A 17,162-nucleotide genomic window follows, 5' to 3' on the forward strand; every position below is an offset into this window, starting at 1 on the left:
CATTTCTCAATAGCATTTCCGCGTGGAATCGGCTTGGTCGGCAGAATCGCTCTCATGAATATTCACTGCGGCGCAAAAGGCGAGTGCAGGCCATGCAAAGCAAAGAGAGAAGAGAGAAGAGAGCAGAGCGAGTGTCTGTTTTTTACTCGCGTGTCTAATGCGTGCGTTATGATGTGTCTTCGGCTGTGGCTGTGGCCGGGACAGGCATGACAAAAAGCGTCATCACTCACCCGACCTCGCGGCCACCCCAGCCCGCGCGCAGAATAAATTTCCGTCCGTCCGTCCGCCCGCCGCCACCGCCGCATTTATCATGTTGCCATTTTTGCGGCGCAAATTGACACACTGCACGCCGCACCGACCGAAAAGTGATTTTCATTGATTCGCAAGAGTGCGTGTCGCGCAAATTGAGACGTTTTAGATATTTGTGCGGGAAAAACGTAAAAAAAAATACATCGGCGGCGGCCCCTAAGGACGTGCTCTCTGGAGGTTAATGGAGTGTGCAAATGCGCACGTTATGAAAATATCAGCTTTTTGTGCGTCGATGATTTATCTGATCTCTCTGTATTTGGAAGGAATTTCGGAACTAAATCTTGCGACAAAATTCGTCGATTGAACGATAACAAATAATAAAATTCTTTGATTTTTTACTACAGTTATCTGCTAACTTTTGCACAATCATTAACACATGATAAAATTATTTACTAATTAAATTAAAATATATAAATTGATTGTACTTTAAATGGACAATTAGTTTGATGTATTAATTTTAGCAAAATAATGGTTAGAATATAAAAATTATAATAAGCAACTTTCTATTTATATTTAACGTTTCAAAATAGCTGGAATGCAAGTATGATTAAATTTAAAATCTGTTGTTACAAATATATTATTTACTTAATTATTATCTTTGTAAATTAAACTATTAAGCTTCTCAGTTTAAGCGAAATAAATCACGATATCTTGGTCGCACACTTCTGAAAAGCTTGATGTTTTTTTAAGCTAGAATAAATCAAGAGAAAATTTTCTCGATGTAAGTCTGAAGCTGATCTTCTCGTGTTTTTTAAAGTAAAATCTCAGCTTCTTGCATTGCCAGTCAGTATTGAGCTGATGTCAGTGATTTATTCTTTATTAAATTTAATATCTCTAAATAATAAAAAAAATGATTGAATTGCAAAAAATAGAGCCCTATAATTTAGGGAATCCAGATTTAAATTTAGAAATTTGGGCGATGACAAGGTAGAAATGATGAAGACCGATGAAACAATAATGCAAAAATTACAATAATTTAAACCGATGACAATTGTTGGTTCCCAACAAAGAGCAAGACCACGCTTTTGTACCACTACAGAATTTATTTAAAAAATGAAGTGATGAGCGGGATTCATATTTAACTAAATTATTAAAAGTGTTATTTAAAATTAAAATAGAGTTGGGAAATGTCATAATGATTTGAAATCTCTAAATACCTACATTCTCAGAAGAAGAAGATTTTTTAAATCTATTTTAGTTTTCGCAATAATGAAAAGCACATGACTCAGTTTTTCTTTTAAAAAACACATTGTATTCATGTATTAATTACGCTGTTTAAATATTTATAAAATATATGAATGTATCACCAAATCTGTATACAAAAAGAATTAAAGAAATAGAATTTTTTTCTTGATAATAAGTGTTAAAAATTAAATTAAAATAAATAACACACTTACGTTAATGTGATGCTCAAATTTAATAATTAAACTCGTTAAAATTAACATCAATTGGGCTTTTTGTTGCTCTCAATGCTCGAGACGTGCAGAAAATTGTGTTGTAGAAAATATTCCTAAGAAAGATTCTCAAAGACGGCGTTTTCCAACAATAATTGGGCCCAACAATGAGTGCTGCTCGTCCACGTGACGTCACCCAATTATTTCGGCCTGCCGGTCGCCGGCGCCTCGAAACCGAAAGGCAACCCACCTCCGCCCCCGAGAGCAGTGCAGAGCCACCCCCGGCCACCCCCTCGTGCATATTCAAGAGATATCGAGTCGAGATTTGCAATTCAGATGAGCGCAAGAGGGTGCTGCTCTCTCTCTCTCTCTCTCTCGTCGGAGGGTGGGCGGGGGTGGCTAGGGGGTGGGTGCTCCTGCTCTTTCTCTCTAGTGAGAGCAGCGGTGGCGGCAGTTTTGATGCATTGCACCGTTCTCTCTCTCTCTCTCTCTCTCTCTCTCTCTCTCTCTCTCTCTCTTTATTTATCAAGACGAGCTGCTGCCTCCGAACCGCCGCCGCCGACGACGACGAGAGACAACAAACGCACCCTCCCGAACCACCCCCTCTGCTCCCTTATTAAAGCACCGCAGACATATTTGCACCATGATATGCCAGATAAGTGGTGTGGTGTTTTGTTTGTCACCTGCCTGCTCTGCTCTCCAGCTCTGCTCCCAGTGAGCCCTTTTGTTTTGTTGATTTTCGGTCCGCGCACTCTGTGTTTGACGAGCTGCCGAGTTTTGATGCCTCTGCGATTCTCCCTATCTGATAAAATGCACCTTTTAGCAATGGTAAATGTGCAAATAATGAAAAATGCAAGTAAAGATTTTATTACATTAAACGTTAAAAAACAAAACCCATTTTTATTTCTGCCAGTAAATTAACAATCGGGACTATTTTTAAGTGTACAATATTTTGTTATTTATATTTTTATAGATAAACAGTAAAAAGACGTGTTTTTATTATATATGAACGAAGCAAAGATGTTTAATTATATTTATTTATTAAATTCAGCATTATTACAATAATTGATGGCATAATATATTTAGCATACGTCGAAGCATTGCACCATCTGTTAATGTAAAATTACTATACCAAATAAACGGTTTCTCACTTACAACTCACGATTTAAAATATATTTAATTGATTTTCAAAGTTTTAATATAAACTGAAGCTTCTCAAATGACGTTTATGCCGTTGCTTTACAACTCTCCGTAATTGAGAGTACAATAATGATCTGAAAAATTCTAATTTTGGATTTCTAATTTTTCAGAAAAGAGGTAAATTTCGTATTTTTTGAGAAAAATTTTGTTTTTAGAGATCATCATGGTCTTGGATAATATCTTACATTATTTACTTCCAAAAAATAAAAAAATGATATGATGCAGCGGGGTCCAGATGTGCGATAAAATTGGTTCCCACTGCGCAGGTCCAAGATGGCGTCTCAATGTGGGAAACAAAGAGCTCTCTTTGGATTTCCATACGAGTGTCAAGAGTTTGTTCTTACGAGCCAAAAGACACAATTAGTAATGCAAATTATGTCACAATATTGACCAAAACTTGCGCCTTTTCAAGTGACTGTTTTTTTCGCGCCATACTCCACAGGACACTATATCTGCGCGTCGCACGAATCTGGCCCCCGCTGGATATAATAATAAACTTACAATTACATGGTTGCATTTGCTTACCACCTGGTTTTTAACAGTTTTAAAACTCAATTTTTACTGATTTCATGGCAAGAAATGTATGAAATGTATTTATTCCACATTTCCCCTGTGAAAATCTAAATTTTGCGATAAGAGTGGTCTAAATATTATCCTCTACTGTGAAGATTTGTTCTTTCAAATTGCCATTTGCTGGCTCAATTCCTCCAAAAATTTATCTCAGACAAATTTTCAAGTCGAGGTCATAAGCTAATAATAATTAGAGAAATTATTGGAAACTGAGATGAAAATATTGCCTGCAAGAAACTGGTAAAAATTGAAAAAAAAATGTTTTTCCCTTTGACCTGCAATTTTTTATGCCATCCAGTAAAATGACGTTTCTTATAGAGGAAATAAAATCGGTGCTCTAATTTTGATTATATCGTAATTTTCAGCTCTTTGAATTAACCTAAAAAAATGAATTTTTGGAGCCTACAGATGATCAGAGTACTCCTATTTTGCAATTTAAATAATAAGAATTTTTAAAGCCAATTTATTATTCTTATTTCAACTAGAGAAATCCATCTGTATACATTATCTCCAGCTGAAAAACTGCGTCTGGTGGTGCAATGGCTGGCACTTGAGCGTGCACTTTGCGCCTGGCGAGACGAGTGCAATTTGCAAATGCACCCTTTGAGAGAATCATCCGCATCCATATACTACGTATATTGCCTTCTGCAATTGCTGCTGGTGGTGGTGGTGGTGGTGCAATTTGAATTTGTCAGAAGTCCCATTGTGCCATGCACACTCTGTGTGATCTGTCTGCTGTCTGTGTGCGTTTGATGTGCATGCAACACAGCAGTCAAATATTTGGCCGCGCCAGCCGAGCGGAAATCCAGATCTATCTCGGCGCGGCGCGTATATTATTAAAGTGCTCGAGCTGCAGAGACGTAAATAAACTCCCGCGCACTGCACGCGCGTTCGAGTTTGTTATTAAATTTTTGCCGAATATATATACATCTGGATAATGCATGCAGATTGATTGGTCGCTCGGCGCACAATGCTGCGTGTGCTGCGGCTTTTTCCGGCGATTTTCCGCTTTGCCAACGCACTGAATTTGCGTATATCGATTCTCAGTCAGCCCCCTGCCGCTCAGGGAAATAAGTGGGTGCTCCCTCGGAGTAAGAGAGTGCTGGCAGAATGCTGGGAATTCTGTTTGGTATAATCTCTACGAATCATAACAAATTGTAAAATTAATAAATCGTGGCATCAGTATTTTACAGGGGTAGACAATTCCGTTTATTTATATATATTTTTTTAATTTAATTTAAGTAATTTTATCTGAAACGCCGTGAAAGTCGGGAAAAAGATTTTACATCCTAACAACATAAAATCATCAAATCAAGTTATTTATTTTATCTAAAATATGAAATGATGCTAGAACAGACAAATTTACAATTGATCTTGATATTTTAAATTCACAGCAAAATATCAACGAATTTAGTCTCAATTTTAAAATATTAAAACACGTCTTAAGTGTTATAAAAGTTTTTTGAATTAAAAATAATGCAAACGTATTACATTTGAAACTTTATATCAGCAAAATCAAATTTTCTCTTGCAACCTCCCCTCTTTCTTCTCTCCCATCTCGAATTAAAGAGCAAGTCAGTGTTTTGGTTGTGATGAGCCACTTGAAAAGATTCAGTAAAAGCACCGCACGAGTAGGTGTTTGTTTTGAAACAAGTCGGTCGGCTGCACCCCTTTGCCGGGCGCTTTTCTCATCCCCCTTTGCAACAATATTTGGGTAAATCCGAGCGAACGAGAGAGAGCGTGTGCACGCGGCTCATCATATATTCACCCTTGGCGTTCCAATCCTCAACATCTGCACTCAATCACCGTGGAAATTTATCGCGTTGCTACCTGCTGATGCCTCTGCTGCTCGTCGCTCTCGTTTCATTCGGTTGTCCGTCTTTTCCGTCCGCGTTCGCTGCTTTTGATCCGAGCGGATTTCGCTCATCGCGACCGGGGGAGAGATGAAAATAAATAACGCATTATGGAATTGTCACAGATGGAAAACCTGCTGCTGCAGCTGTGACTTTTCTTTTCATTTGTCTTCTTAAAATATAGATCCATGATTTTTTTATTAGGAAATTAATAATTGTTGCAATGATTTTTCTGGAGGTGCAGTTGTAAGCCAATCTGAAATTATGTTTTAATGATTAATTTCGAATTTTGTACCTCATTTATGGAAAATAATTGGCTGATAACGTAGAACAACAGTAATAAACTAATTCTATGAAATTCTGGATTTTATTTAATCGATTTTTCTTCAGAGCGTGTATTTGATTTTGAAAATTTTTGTAGATTTAGTGAATTTTATAGAATTTTATAATTAAAAATTCAAATATTCCTCGCATCAAGCGGTCTTTTCAAAATAATTCTGTCGATTAAGGTGGATTAAGGTTCACAATTTCTACCCAACAATATTATTTAAAGATTTTTCTTCCTTAGAAAATCTAACAAATTAATTCATTCACGTCTTGCAAGCTTGAAATTGATTTTAAATCAACTCATAGCTATATTTATCGCCAAAATTGAAAAAAACTAATACTGACGAATATTAACAATGCTTCGCTTTTGTTAATATGAAAGCTTTTAGTGCTCCTATAAAAGTAAAAATTTAGTTCTGATACTAATTTATAGCATTTTGAAATTGTTAAAAAAAATTATGTGTTGTTCCATGCTGGCAACGTTGGGCATTCGTGCAATGGTTAAATTAAGCTTCAATTTATTAATTACAGTTTTAAAAATGTAGAACGTAAATACACAATATAAGGATTTCCTGTGTCATGTTCAACAAAAAAAAATGGAATTTTAGGTGATGTTAATTATTTAATGTTGTTAGTTTTTAAAAATTATTTTATTTATATAGATCAAGCCAAGCTCTCATTTAAATTTAAATAAATGAAGTTTAATACATTAATTTTAATTTTCGTCATAATATTAGTTTTTAGATAAATTTTTATTTTGTTATTATTATAAGTTATAATTTATAGTTATTTTACTTCATGTTTTATTGTTTTATTTATAGATTTTTAATATTTTAGGAGACAATTTTTTTTAAAATAAGATTGCAGTAATATATGTTTGGGTTATTGATTAAATTAAATACTCGTTGAATTTGGGGAAGTGTGTTTGATTGATTAGGTGGTTCAATATTATATTTTAACTTCATTTTGCAAGAATGTTAATTGCTAATTGCAGCTTTATTTTAAAATCGCTTTAATTATGCTTGTAAATTTCATTCACAAACATTTACCACGCACTGAATTCTCTGCTGGTGCTCATTTAGCGAATCCTCCCACCGTGCACGTCTCCAGCCTCCGCATTCTCCAAGCTAAAAATCGCGGTTTCGCCCGAAAAAGAAACCGAACGCGATATATAAAGGAAGAACGGATAATAAATCAACAGCGTGTGCGGCGATCGGGTTGGATGGCGCACGGAATTTTCCTTTCCCGCCGCGAGTAATTGCAATTAGGGGTGCGAGAGAGAGAGAGCGAGAGAGAGAGAGAGAGAGAGCGGCCGGCCGGCCGGAGAGCTGGAGGTCACGTCTTGGAGAACGCGCGAGCTGATTGGCGCGCGCCGGTGCCCAATAAGTGGCGCAGGAGGTGTGAACCCTTGGCCGCGGGCAAGCATGCGCTCCGACCCTCTGACCCCGTGCCTCCGAAAGCGAGCACCCTCGACTCGCACCCTCACACTCGCAAAATGCTCTCGCTTGGCACAAATTGGACTGAAATCTGGATTGCGGTTTATTTCGCAAGTTTTCGGATGCACCTTCAATGTCCCTGTTGCTAGTTGCTATTCCCTCATTGGAATGGGAATTTATTTCTTTTAGGGGTTGAATTGTCGTCGAATAGGTTAAGTTGGCGTTATGTTTCAACAAATGTTTACTACAGGGAGAGGAATTCTGGTATTTTCCTTGTAAACATCTCATCATATTCGATAAAACTATTTTTAACTATTTCACCTCACAGAAATCGCCAGCTAAAATTTATTATTTGGATATTTTTTTTTAAATATATATTTATTTATTTAGAAAATTTTACAAGTCCAGCCAATTCAGAATGAATTATCGGCTGGTTCTCGCTCAGCTGCTACATCAGCAGCAATTTAACAAAATATGAAACGAGTGCATTTATGAAACATTAGTTTCTTTTTTTTAATTTGTCAGGCTTAATTATATTTTAAAAATTACAAATCTTCACGAGTGCTTAATTTGACCAATGTTGAGGTTGTAATGAAATGGTTTGAAAGGATTACTTTTATGGACGCGTTCAAAAATTTACAGATTTGAAAGAAAATTTATATTTAAATGATTTTTTGTGCAAACTGCATTTATATAAAAATAGCAAAACAAATATCATTTTCTTGAAAGATCATCTCTATGATTTCCCCGAAACTATAATAATAAAAATTGGTTTTAATTTTGTTGATGGTCATAGCTTCAATTTCCTTTCAATCCTTCATAAAATATGCCATATAAAACATAATTTCTATTCACAACAATTAACTTTTTCTTTTTTGAGAATAAAACTATAAATATTATTAAATAATTAAATTGCTACATGGATTTAAGGAATAAAAAAATGAAGTGCCAGTTTTTTTGTTTCATTGTTTCGTTTCTGGCTAACTGACATTTGACGCCAATCGCAATATTCGGCCAAAATTCGACCTCTTTCTGCCAGCATCAATTGTCTTGACGGTTTCGTTGAAATGCAAATAACGCCCTCGCCATCGATTCGCTATACTGGTACTGCACTTGCTCGATTTCTTCAAACAGGGACTGCAGTTGTTGGTCGACGGCCTGTTGTTGCTCAGCAGCCTGGCGCCTGCGATAAAACCTTTCTGTACCGCGGCTGGTCGACGGCAGCGGCTCAAAATTCGTCTCATCTATGGCAGTCTGCGTCAGATTTTCGATTTCTTGGGCGAGAGGGGCGTTTTGACCCAATTGCAGATGAAATCTCTGCTGTTGCATGTTGAACAAAAATGTCAGATCATCCTTGTTGAGTTTTAAGTTTGCCCCCTCTCGATGCATCAACTCTATAAACGAATTGTTAATTACTGAAAGTTATTTGTTTAATATTTTTACTCACGATCAAACTCAAACTGGATCCTCTCGATCCTTTGACGAAACAATTGGTGAGCTGACTGTAAAAATATTGGTCAGTGATAAACTTTAGCCTCTCAGCATATATTTACTGTACTTTAAAATAGTCTGCAAATCTGGCTGTCAACTGTTGGTGGCTGATATTTTCCGGAAAAACGCCTTCAGCGATTCTGGAGTGTCTGGCGCTCGCGGCGAATGCTGACATTGATACTTCAATATGGTTCAGAGAGCCATTAGTTTGCACCATCTCCTGTCTAATCAATTCTGAAGTAAAATATGAAGAAATTTTAATAATAAAAACTATCCTCTTGATAAATTTTCAAATTTATCATCACGTAACAATCATGATGCCATGTTACAGGAATTGTCTAAAAAAAACATATTTTTCAAACTGCTCAAAATGGATTTGGCCCATTTCATAAATAATATTGAAAAAGTAAACAAACAATGGAATTCTTTGGAGGCCTAACTCCAGCATTTGTGTGTAATAGCTTCAGATCAAAATATTTCTGGCTGGTTAAAATCAGAATTCTTACTCACCCTTGGCAACCTTGATCTTCTTTATCTTTTCAGCAATCAGATTGAAATAAACCATTGATATCTGTGAATAAAAAACTAAAAATATCAAAAATATTTTCACCAATTTACAATGACTTACATCGTTGGCTGCCTGAAATGCCTCTGCCTCCCATTGTTGGGCTTTAGGAATGTAGTGTCTTTGATCTTCTTGAGTGCTAGTAATAGCCGAGAGCCTGCAATACAAGAATTTTTGCAGCAAATTTCACTATTTTAACTTGCATATACTTACAAATTGTGGACAGCGGCCCATCTTTCGTCGGTTAAAATTTGTTCAGCATGCTGCTTTTGTGTGGGATCAGACGCTGAAATTTGTAGGTGACGAGACATTGCAGGGCTCTCTTGCTGTTTAAAAGAAGATTTTGCTTAGAGTCAGGAACGAGCAGCACCTAAACTATGCAACACCACATCCCCTACTGGATGTTGAAAGGAAGAGAAAATTTGAAAAACGCCACTACTGTACAGTATGAGAATTCCAAAAATTCGTTTGAGAATGTCTGGTTCATTTCATGGACTCAAAAATTCAAAGTAGACACCCATGTAAGCTTTTATTTATAATAAATAATAAAAATTTTACATTTCCATTAGCACTAATACTACTTTTATATTCAGGCAAAAATCAACATAACAATATTATTAACTTTTAAAAGTTTTAAAAATTTATAAACATAATCATTTAAGTAATTAATTTATTCAATAAAATATTTTTATCATTTTTGAACTTTTAATTAAATTTTTTATTTAAATTACTTCACATTTTAAATTAAGCACATTTAAAATAAAACAAAAATTAATAGATCCTTTGTGTGTCGCCAAATTCATATTAAGTTTTGGTTTCTCAAGCATATTTACTAATTAATAACATTGCATTATACACTAATATTTACTAGTATTTTAGAGTTAATAGAGGGACCATCAATTCAGCACAAATGACATACATCTCAAAAACTTAGAAAGCAGTGTAACACCCTTAAAGCCTTTTTAAATATATACAGGGACCTCTCAAAGGGCACAAAATGGATTGAATTGTAATTAAACTTTTGATTCGGCTTTCGTCTCATTATTTTCAGACAAAATCATACTTCCTGATAAATTAATTATGATTTTTGAAATTTCAGTTTTGCTAGAAAATTCAATTTAATGCCAAATTTAGGCAATTTTGTAATTTCTTTAAACTCGCTGCTAAAGCAAATTATACTAATTTGATTCCCTAATTTTTGAATTGAATTTGATCAAGATTGAAAACCGTCCATCAATAAAAATTAAGTTATTTCAATTCAAACCATGAAAATAAAATTATTTCATAATTATGCTATAAATCCTCCTTGGCAGTCTTATCCTTATCAAATTTTTTAAAGAGTTTTAAAGGGAGTTTCTAAGGGTTTTAGGCTGATATCATTTCTAGTACAATTAAAAATGCTTTTTGGCGATAAAAAACACTTTGATAGTCAATTAAAGTTCATTGAGCACTTGTTTATAATTTTTATCAGCTTTAAAGTAACTAATCACAAACTTTTAAAGAGGAAAAAAATCTCTATAGACCCTGTAACCTCCTTTTAAATACACACGGACAGGTAAATTTATTTTTACAAAAATTCCAGTCGTGATATACCAGCAGTGCTGTGTGCATCTGTGGATGCGCGCGGAGCAAAGATGCTGGGGCGGAGTCACGGCGGAGAAAAGTGTGTTGGGTGTGGCGAATTTTTTGCACGGTGCGCGGCCTGGCTCCTCCACTTTTTCACTTCCGCGCGCGCGGCGCAAAAGAGGAAAGTGCAGCTCACGCGAATTTAATTAAATTATTTTGCTGCCGTCTCTCTGGCTCTCGCACACACGCAGAGAGGCAGCTGCTTAATTTAGATGTAAATAATGTTGTGTGTCGGCCGCCGAGAGAAAAGTAATTAAAAGGCTGAAATGCACCAGTTTTTGTGCCGCTGGAAAAGAGAAGTTTCTTTTTTGCCTTTAATGGAAGGAAGGCGCACGGCTCTCAAAAAATTAAGCGACGCTCTTAAATAAAAAGCTTTTCATAAGCCGATATGCATTCATTACGCACCCTCGCTCTCTTTTGCTGCACATAATGCACAGACGAGGCTGTAATTACAAGAATTTTGCATAAAAAAGTACGCCGAGGGATTAACGCGTCGAAACGCGAGGTTGTCGCGATAAAAAGGAGAGAGGAGCATGTTGGCCCCTAGCGAACACTGAGATTAGCAACCGGCACGACACAAAAACCACGCAGGTTGCATATTTTTCTCGAAATCTGTAGTTTTCTTTAATTCTACAAAATACACAAAATTTTATACTATTTCCAGTTTAAATTTAACATTTTTAGAATAAATGTTGAAATTTATAATAGAGAAATAAAAAATTTGTTAGTTTTATTTAATATATATTTTACTGTTCATCAGCGGGGGCCAGATTCGTGCGACGCGCAGATATGGCGTCCGGTGGAGTATGGCGCGAAAAATCGTCACGTGAAAATGCGCAAAAAGAACCAAGTTTTCGTCTATATTGAGACATAACTGTACTAATTGTGTCTTTTGGATCGTAAGAACAAACTCTTGACACTCGTACGGCAATCCAAAGAGAGCTTTTTCTTTCCCACATTCAGACGCCATCTTGGATCTGCGCAGTGGGAAACAATTTTATCGCACATCTGGCCCCCGCTGCTTTTCATTTAAATTTGCTAAGTAAGATGTCATTCAGACAATTATCAAAATAATTAAAAATTCTTCTTCTGACAAACCGATCATTTTCAAGAAATATTAATTTTTTATTTATTGCTGATAAATTAAGTGAGGCATTTGTTAAACATATATTAATAAATACAATCAAAAGGTACAAACAATTTAAATATTTTTTACACTTAATAAGAAATATAATAAGCTCAAATTCCTTGCGATCAACAATATAAAATTGGAGTGCATTTGATCATTTTCTTCAAAACAAATTGAATCGACATGAAATTTGATGCAATTAGTCTCAGCCAAATATTGTTATGAATTAAATTACTTGAAAAATTCAGGTGTATGATTTTTTTTTAATATTTACAAATAATATAAAAGCCATAAAATAATTGAAAACTTGTCTAGCTTGAATTCTGTCGTGATGAAATGATTTTTGGTCTAAAAAAACATTCCAGCAGTGGTGGTTATATTGGCAATGGGCCTTTCTCCGCAGGGAACGTAGCAAACAAAAAGCGCTTGCTTTGACAGGCGAGTGCGCTGGGAAAATATTATTGTTTTGCACGCTGGGTGGCATCGAAAAAGAGCGATTTTTTGGTCACTGGCTGGCTCGCTGCTCTGGTCGAATAATAAATTATCGATGGAGAATCATTGGGGTGTAATGGCAGTGTGGTCAGCAGCAGCAGCACAAGTTTGTTTTATGGTTCACGTGATGTTTGGATAAAATATTTGATGGGACGGCCGAAGGGGGTGGCCGGGAGGGTGCACTAACTCACTCAGCGTTTTGCAGCAGCGAGTAATAAATTAACCCACCGCTCATTGTCATAATTTTATTTTATTCGTTCAGCTCAAGCCGCAGAGGAGCCATTCGCGCGCGCGTTTTTCGCCGATTAATTAGTTAATTAATGAACGTGAGCTGTTTTAATTCCGATCGTTTCATTTTTGTGCCCCAGAGGTGTGCTAACCAAACGCTTTTATAGCTATGCGCGTTTGCGATTGGAACAGAGCACCGCGACAACGGCAGAGAAAGCAATAATTGGGAAATTATAGTGCAATTAAAATAAAGATGGATGATATATTTTTTTTAGATAGGAAGGATGGCATAATCTATAAATAGGAATTACAAACTAGATAAAGAGAGGTTGATATATAGTGAGGAATCATTGATAAAAGTGGATTTATAGAGGGCTACAGTTAATATTTATTCGAATTGTTGATTAAATTAGCAGCAGATCGAATCGTAAGTTTGAATATTAATTTTAACAAAGCGTAATCATCAAATTAAGACTTAATAAGAGTTAAAAATAAAAATATTTGCTTGGAATAATCTCTGGAAATTGGAGAAATTTAATTTTCTCAAGTAACAGTTTAAATTTTAGAGTTTGCATGCTATTTAAGAAATGAGCACTGTCCCCTTGTAGGAAATTATGGTTTATTTCACCAGACTGGAAATTTAGCTCACAATTCAGACGCCATTGAATAGATAAATTGCGATGAAAGGGATGAAAATCAAGCGAAAAATAATTGAGAAACTGTTTAATTTTCGAGAAATTCGGTAATATCTAGAATTATCTGTTCTTCCTTGCTCATGATTTAAATTTTGCACTTTTTAAAGATTCCACAAAATACAAAAATAATGAATTCTCAAATCAGCCCGCACTTGACCCCAAAAATTGCTCGGATTTTCACAATGAAAACAATGCGAGCCAACCTTCAATATATATGATGCAGCAATATGTATCTATTTTCCTGCAAAATTCCTTTCAATGCAAATATTAATTTTCATAACAATTTCTTGGCTCATCATCATCAATTTCTGTGAGCAACTCATTGAAAAAAGGCCTTGAATGAAGATTGATCTCTCAATATTACGCCCTTAAAAAAGAGCGTCTTTAAATTCTGAGAACTGGCTCATTAGATAAAAATTTTAAGTATCAATTAAAAACCTCGTCATTGTCTGATTAAAACACTTCATCATTTTGAGACAGTCAATGGCGCATAATCTACCTATTACATTATTCAAGAAATTTTTGTACAATAAGTTAATGACAACAACATTTCTATCAATATATAATTTTTATTAAAAGAAAATTCGTATTTCCCTTTTAAAATTGGGAAATCAATAGTTTAAAAAGTTAATTTAAGTCAGAAAATTAAAAAAGGTTTCATTCCCTTAAAATTTAAAAAATTGGAACCCCAAATTCACATGTCAAAGCTTCGTAATTAGAAATTATTTCTGCTCCCTGTATATTATCACAATTTTCTTTTTCTCAAATCACATTTAAACTAATTCTGATCAAAAATCTTCTGCAGGCATCATTTCTAAATTTTACAACCGAGGAGCACAAATCTGCTCCTTCCCACGACGACAGCGAGTTAGCTAGAAAATAAGCCCCGGGGCTTTTGAAGGCTCGGTAATGTTGTATAAATTTTCTCATTTATTTGTAGATTCGCCTGGCTGTCGGATCAAAGGCATCCCACTCTCTCTCTCTGTGAACTCGCAACTTCGCCAACCGCACACACACACACGTGGAAATAAATGCGGTCCATCACGTTTTTGAAGCCCACTTTAATAATTCATGAAGTGTCCCGAGCAATCCTCTTTGCCGCCGAAAGAGCGACGAGATAGACAGTGAGCGAGCGAAGAGCCGCGCTTATTTCGCTTCTCGTCGGGCGCACTCTCTATTTTCATGCTCGTCGCAGCTCATGAGAAGGCGCCGGAAAATATAAATAAATCCTACCTGCCGCGTCGGCACACACAATCCATACTAAATTTGGAAATGATTCCTCAAGCATCCGGTAAACACGCCAACACTGCTGAATGCCAACCAGTAATCATTTTGAATTTTGAACAGGTTTCTTCCAAAAGCAATATTTGATTAAACTTATAGAATCTAGATTTTTTTAAATTTAATTTCACTTGCCTATTTTTCATATTTAAATAAATAACGATTAATTGTTAAATTTAGTGTATTTTTATTTTCAAAGATTGTCTACACTGATTGGAACGTATGGATTGAATTAAAACGATAGAGTTTAATTCTATTTCGTTAGTTTGCATATTGATAATATTTGTACACAATTCTAAACTCTTGAGTCTCGAGGTTTTGGTGTTTACGAATATCTTTCGTTAATGTGCGATCCAAAATTTAGTTATTTAATTCTTTTTACAAAACATGTTATTCGCATACTTAAAAACCAAAACGAAGGATTAACAAAATGTAAAATCAATTGAGATACTCAAGGAAAGTAATCAATACATGGAAACTATTTGATATAGTGGTATGGATATTTTCTCATCGAATTACTTAAACAATATTATTGTATAGGTTTTTATAAGTCATCGGTGGGAAATGCAAAAACTAATCTTTTTATTATTTAAAGAATGGGAATTTAAGACTAAATAGACGTAGTAAAACAATTAAAAATTATATTTCGTATTATCTTGACCCTTTCATGAAATAAAACAAGGTAATAAATATTAATTAAATATGCCCAAATTTTAATTGAAATAATCACGATTGTTAATATTTGTGCATTACGTAATCTACTAATGTAATAATAGCAACAATATTATGCATAGTTTGTTTTTTTTAACAAAAAAAATGGTGGTTTTATCAATTAAAATATTTTTTACCAAACTTTAAGCGTTAAATACTACTTATATTTATTTAATTATCATGAAAAAGATGATTTTAGAAATATGTATATAAATAGGTGTTTCTAAAACATCCATTTATTTATTTATTTATTTATTATTTTTAGTTTATTTATTTAAAAAAGTAACAATCAACATCATTATTAAGATCCGCACAAATGAAAATATTTTATACATAAATCAGGGCTAATATGATAACCTTGCGACTTCAAGCAATTATATATGTAACCAAATTTGATAGCAGCGTGACCAAAATCTTTAAAACGAAACCTAGTTGATTTTATCTAGAAACCGTAAATTATTTGAAGCTAAGCTTAAAGTCACAAAGTCAGGGTTGGGCCCTGAAGGTTTTACATGAGCTCAAAGGGTCCTATTTAAATCCTGTTGATATGCTTTGTTATGTGAAACAAATATAGTCAAATTCATCGACACCAGAGGCGAATTTCCAGTATGACATCTTGGGGATAGAAAAGACCATACACGCAAAATTTAGTTTCAGTATCCAAACGTCCCATCAACCCGTCCAATTGTTTCACTCAAATATGCTTATTTTTTCCTTTATAAATTAATACATTCAGTGAATTTACTGAAAAAAAAATTTCTTCGGCGTGAAATGTTAAATAAAAGATTTAACAGTAAAATTAGCTTGACTCACACCGGTTGAAATTGAAAGATCGCAATATCTGTTAAGCAGAGAGCATATATATAAGAGATAAAGCGGTGCACACATTTGCGTCATCACTGCTCTCTAATGACGTGCCGAATAAATGGTGCGCGCTTCCTGCCGCATGAATAATCGCTCTCCGACTCGAGATTCGCTTGCAGAGCTGTGAGAAAGACTAAACACAGAGAGAAATTCGCTTTTATACACCAGTCCACGATCGCATCTTTTCGCTTCCGACATTCATTATTTTGCTCGGACAAGTCGGCTGACTGAGTTAGAGAGAGAGAGAGAGAAGAAAGAGAAAGGGCTTTTCTCCCATAAACAACAATAAAAGCTGCGTGATAAAGCAAAACGCTGAAATAATGGACGAGCGGGAGGCCGCAAACACGTCACGCGCAAATAAATAAATGGTGCCTTATCACTTGATGAATTGACATTATTTTCCCGACGCCGAGTGAAAAATCGACTCGAACAGAATATTATTATCGTCTGGATTTGCGCCACCCAGCGATAATTTTGGTCGACATCGCCAGCAGAGCAGAGGGAGACTTCCATATTGATTCTGGCTCTTTGAGATAACACCTGCTATGTCACTTTTACAATCTATCAATATTTAAGAGAACAAAAGATGATAATGGATTCTAGAATTATCTCGAAACCGTATAATTTATAAATTTTGAGAATCGGGTGCAATGACTGTTTTAATTAATGAATTGCACTTTCAAAATAAATATTGCAATCAGTAAAAAAATGTACATTATATGTCTAAATACACCCTCAGTGATCGAAGCCGCCAACTGATGGCGCCACCGTGTATTTTTTTTAATAAATTTAATTTTAAGGCATTTTCGCTGTGATTTCAGATCAATCCTGCCAATGTGCATTCTTCACTTAATATGCTTTCTTTTGACGTGCTGAAAACCAAAATCATTCCAGCCATTCGCCGTAGAAACGTTGGAAATGATTTTATATTTTAAAAAATAGTTTTTCATGATTCTACGGCGATTGGCTTAACCGATTTTGGTTTTCGGTG

The 17,162-nt window shown here is 35.1% G+C and overlaps 1 protein-coding gene across 1 annotated transcript in view; it reads left to right on the plus strand.

Annotated features, from left to right (window-relative positions):
- LOC135939433 (maltase A1-like) overlaps nucleotides 1–17,162 on the plus strand; it is a 44,229-nt gene that overhangs the window by 15,493 nt on the left and 11,574 nt on the right. The window lies entirely within an intron of this gene.

The sequence above is a fragment of the Cloeon dipterum genome, chromosome 3, assembly GCF_949628265.1.
Source record: "Cloeon dipterum chromosome 3, ieCloDipt1.1, whole genome shotgun sequence".
Lineage (NCBI taxonomy): Eukaryota > Metazoa > Arthropoda > Insecta > Ephemeroptera > Baetidae > Cloeon > Cloeon dipterum.